Here is a 5395-nt window from a genome sequence, read left to right on the forward strand (position 1 = left end):
TATCGTATTTCTCCAAGGCCAAATCACTGTGTCTTGTTTGCAACAAAACTGTCCCCATTTGCAAATAATCAAATCTAAGACTTCATTATGAATCTGAGCATGGTACTTTCAAAAGTTAGGCCTACCATTCCTCCCCAGACAGAGTAGGCCTACTGACCCCAAAAAATGTAAGCTTTAACCGGCTACTCTTCTTCCCGTGGCTTAACCCAATGACAGAGCTTAACCCAACGACAGAGCTTAACCCAACAATAGAGCTTAACCCAACAATAGAGCTTAACCCAACGACAGAGCTTAACCCAACGACAGAGCTTAACCCAACGACAGAGCTTAACCCAACGACAGAGCTTAACCCAACAATAGAGCTTAACCCAACAATAGAGCTTAACCCAACAATAGAGCTTAACCCAACGACAGAGCTGAACCCAACAATAGAGCTTAACCCAACAATAGAGCTTAACCCAACAATAGAGCTTAACCCAACAATAGAGCTTAACCCAACAATAGAGCTTAACCCAACAACAGAGCTTAACCCAACAATAGAGCTTAACACAATGACAGAGCTTAACCCAACAATAGAGCTTAACCCAACAATAGAGCTTAACCCAACGACAGAGCTTAACCCAACAATAGAGCTTAACCCAACAATAGAGCTTAACCCAACGACAGAGCTTAACCCAACAATAGAGCTTAACCCAACAATAGAGCTTAACCCAATGACAGAGCTTAACCCAATGACAGAGCTTAACCCAACAATAGAGCTTAACCCAATGACAGAGCTTAACCCAACAATAGAGCTTAACCCAACAATAGAGCTTAACCCAACGACAGAGCTCTGAACGTCAAAGAAATTAAACAGTGATATTCCCATAATGCATCGGAGTCACATCTTTCCCAGGGTACTTTGCAGCTTGTTTCTAGCAGAAAGCATCGCCGTACCAAAGCCCTGTTATTGCTCACTTAGTATAATTAGATCTGTTTATAAGCTAACAATGGGTAGGCCTGTGCTTTTTACAATTTTCTTTCATAAAAGGTAGGCCTATGGCATACCCTCTCATAACCCCTCATATTTGAGTCTTGGTTTTAACTTAACAGCCCCTCAGTGACATGTAGGTAGGCTATTTAAAGAGTTTGTGGTGGGTGGAGGAATTGACTGACAAATCTCTGGATCTACAGTAGCAGCCTATAGTCTAATTGATTGTCCTGCAGTTGCTGCTTCAAGTTTCAGCTCCTTAATGTAAGGTACTTGAATCTGGCTTATTATGAGGTCAATAACTCTGATAAATACATAATGGGCAAGAAACATATTGTTTTTTTATAAAATCAAGTGTAGTAGTAGACAGCTATTAAAGTTGACCTCCAGTCTTCCTTCTCATCTTCGTGCTCTCCTTGTCAAACTGAACAGAACAGCCTATAGGCTAGTCCACGTGTAAGATAGTGAATTTATTTTGGACTAGGGCCTTAATCAAAATAAATAAATGGGAAGAAACCTTTGACTCTCGTCCCGAACTGCCATCATAGGCAGCAGACAGCACAGCCATTGGTTAAGCAGCACACAACACAGCCATTGGTTAAGCAGCACACAGCACAGCCATTGGTTAGGCAGCACTCAGCACAGCCATTGGTTAGGCAGCACACGGCACAGCCATTGGTTAGGCAGCACACAGCACAGCCATTGGTTAGGCAGCACACAGCACAGCCATTGGTTAAGCAGCACACAAACACGTTTTGGATCAGCAAGAGCAGAGTAGGCGGGGCTCAGGGTTGGAATATCCATTTCAGTGTTTAATGCAGCCTAGTTAAGCAATAAGGCACGAGGGGGTGTGGCGTATGGCCAATATACCACGGCTAAGGGCTGTTCTTAAGCACGACGCATCGCGGAGTGCTTGGATACAGCCCTTAGCCGTGCTATATTGGCCATATACCACAAAGCCCTTAGGTGCCTTATTGCTATTATAAACTGGTTACCAACTTAATTAGAGCAGTAAAAATAAATGTTTTGTCATACACATGGTATACGGTCTGATATACCACAGCTGTCAGCCAATCAGCATTCAGGGCTCGAACCACTCAGTTTATAATTGTATATATACCATACTAGCAGATATCTTAGAAATATAACTTTGCTCTGTGCTTCTCCCAGCATGCACTTAGTACCCTTTAGCCTATATAGGCTATGGATCATTTGATTGAGATCACACTAAATAGCCTATAGGTGAACTTGATATTGTGCACTCACCAGAGAATCATAGATGTGGGGTGGCATCGGGCACACATGGATATATAGCCTAATAAGCAACTATTTTTAAAACACAGAAATATTTACATTTAATCAATTACAAATTACATGACCATCCACTGGGCTACATAAAAATAAAAAAAATAAAAAATCCTCCCCTTGAATGAAATTGAAAAAGCAAGACCCTCCCCCATTTCCCTCCATTCTGTATATTTCGACCCATCCCCAATTACCCACTGGACAACAACTAGTTTAATCAACATTGTATCTACATCATTTAAATAAAAAAATATATGTAATTATGTTGAATCAATGTGGAAAACTGATTCGATTTGCAAAAAAAAAATCATCCATGTAAGTGTAACGATGCTTCGTGGGTGACTGTTGTTGATGTGTGCAGAGGGTCCCTGGTTCGCGCTCGGGTCGGGTCGAGGGGACGGACTAAGTTAAGTTATACTGTTACATAAGGGAATTTCCTCTTTTTTTCAGACAACTTTTTTTTACCTAAATCCAATGATATAGTGATTTTTTTTTGTTAATTTCATGTTGAATTCAAGTTAGTTGACAACTCAACCAAATGTAAATCAAAAACTAGAAGTTGAACTGATGTCTGTGCCCTGTATCTAAGCACGTGGAGTAATGAGGATTCTGTGAATTAGTATTCTGTTTTCACATGTAAAAAGGATTGCTTTTGATAAAAAAAACGCTTTATCTGCCTTGCCAATAAAAACTCTTTTGAAAATTCAAACATATATTTTATGGAACAAAGATATTGTTGCCTATGTTTCTGGACGATGCATCATGTTGCCTTGACAACATGACAGAGTGGCGCAGATTACTGTTCTATTAGAGACCAGGAGCTCCTCCCGCACAGTTTAACGCCTTCACGTCACGGGCCATATACCAGTGCCCCGCGGCTCAGCATAATCGAATCCACCCATTGATTTATTTATATATAGATAGATACATTGCTTGAGAAAGCCAGGACCAAGAGAAGCATGACCATTGAATTGATGGACTCTGCCGCCCTCGAGTGGGAGAAAGTTACAAGTGCTAGTTGTACAAGAGAAAACCACTCATTTGTTTTCCTGTGGAACATTCACTTTCTGGAAGCGTTTACCGGTTAATTTAAAGTAAACAGACAGGAAATGAGCAATTGTTTACATAAAAATATTTTGAAAGATTCTTCGACAAAAATGAATCATTATTTGACCTCAAACTTCCTAGAACGTAAACATCCTGCAATTTACAGCGCAGCTCTGATTCCTGATAACACTCAACTGGCAGTCTGGTGATTTGAGCGTCAGTGGCTAACAACAGAGGGAGGGCAGAGTGCACACAGCCAGCAACTCAAGCAGACTAACAGCTAGAAGAACAACAAAAGCTTTTGACTACACACGCAATATGGAATATCAGCATTGCCTGACAGAAGAATAGGGAATAGTCACTGGCAGCAGGACAACATTCTGGGGAACCGCAAGAGCCTCTTTTGTAAGTCTAGTTAGCTAGGTAATCAATGTTTTTTTTTTTTTATCTTGCTAGTTAACAAACACAGAAAAGCCAGAAGTGTAGTTCATTTTTAGCAATAAAAAAACCATGACATTTGCTAGCTAGTCACTGTCAACTGCTGCGAGTTGTTAGCTAACGTTGGCTAGTTAGTTAGCTTTCTCCAGGTAGCTAGCTAGGTCAAAACAGCTAGCTAACTTTAGCTAGTTGGCTAGCTAACGATAATTTATCTAGCTAATCTGCCTAAACACACGATATGTGTTCGCTAACTAGTTTACAAACATGAACAATTAGTAAGTAATTAACTAGTAAGTACCATTGTACGTTTTAAAATGTTGGCTTTCGTTGAAACAACTAAAAGTTGGATGATGAAGCTAACTAGGTAGATACAACAATGCTAGTTACAAAACATGCCAGCCACTTGATATCCCGTAATGGCCTAAAATTAATCTTTACAGTCAAGTCTGGCTCTGGGCATTGCTACTTTGTCTGTTGTTGAATATCTTGGTTGCTACTGATTAGCAAGCAGTCAGGCGATGAACATGCAAACATGATCACCTTTGAAAAGGCAGTGCGAATGTGGACAGTGATTTGGTTGACCGTTTTTAGATAATAAATAGCTAGCTTGCTATCATGTTTGCCAAGTTAGTTGTACGTTCTTATCAAAGATTGAACACTAGTATCAACAAGTTGTCAAGTGACCTAGTGTTTCCAAGAAACGTGTTATTTCTAACTTCCGCCTTGGTACAAAATGTGCATAGTGGGCAGTATCTTCAACCTTTTTTGGGGAGGGGAGGACTAATTCGGGGTCTCAAATTACTGGTGAGAGTTATAATAATAGAAGACACAAGGTGCAATTTCGAAAATGTGTTAAGCCCATGTCAGCATTGAAATGTTTTATTGGTAGTCTAGCGTCCTGGTAATTTATCTAAGATTGTAGTATGGTCGAATTACCGACTAGGGTGGGGCCATTGATCATCAGTTATTATATTAAAAACGGCAAATATTTGCCTCCACCTTATGGAACAATTTGTCGAATTTCAGGAAATTAGCTAAAACTTTTTGGGCTTGCAGGACCCATAAGACCCATAAGCCACTGCAGCCCCTCATGAAGAGTTCTGTTTTTGTTTTTTTTGCGTCCCCAACCCCCATCAAAGTTGCCCATCCCCGAACTAGATGATGAGAAATCTCTAGCTACCACGAGACTGACACAATGTCATGAAACCAGGCCAGATCCAGCATAGACCTCCAAACCGTTTGACAGTTCTAATAGCTAGGGTACCTGCCACCCGCTATTCATGAATGTTCAAATCAGATTTATCACGTTACATAACTGGAAGTCACTCAACATCTCATGCAGCATCAGAAAAACTAGGGGACTTCTAAGAATTGTAACTTGTGTTAAGAGACTAACAATGAGTACATCTCACCTGCCCAGACCTGCGTGCTCACACCTCCATTCATACTGCCTGCATTGTTGTTTGCCACTTGGCCTTAAATTGTATTGAATTTGTTTTTCTCGGTTGCCCAGGCTATTTCAATAATTAGATTTGTTCTGTTGTGTCAATGATGATGATGGTGGATTGATTGACTTCCACATTGTAAAGTAAAAGTGTTTTTTTTCAAGATGAGAAGAGAATCGTCTAGCCCATT

Source organism: Salvelinus namaycush, unplaced genomic scaffold (genome assembly GCF_016432855.1).
Source record: "Salvelinus namaycush isolate Seneca unplaced genomic scaffold, SaNama_1.0 Scaffold1017, whole genome shotgun sequence".
Classification (NCBI taxonomy): domain Eukaryota; kingdom Metazoa; phylum Chordata; class Actinopteri; order Salmoniformes; family Salmonidae; genus Salvelinus; species Salvelinus namaycush.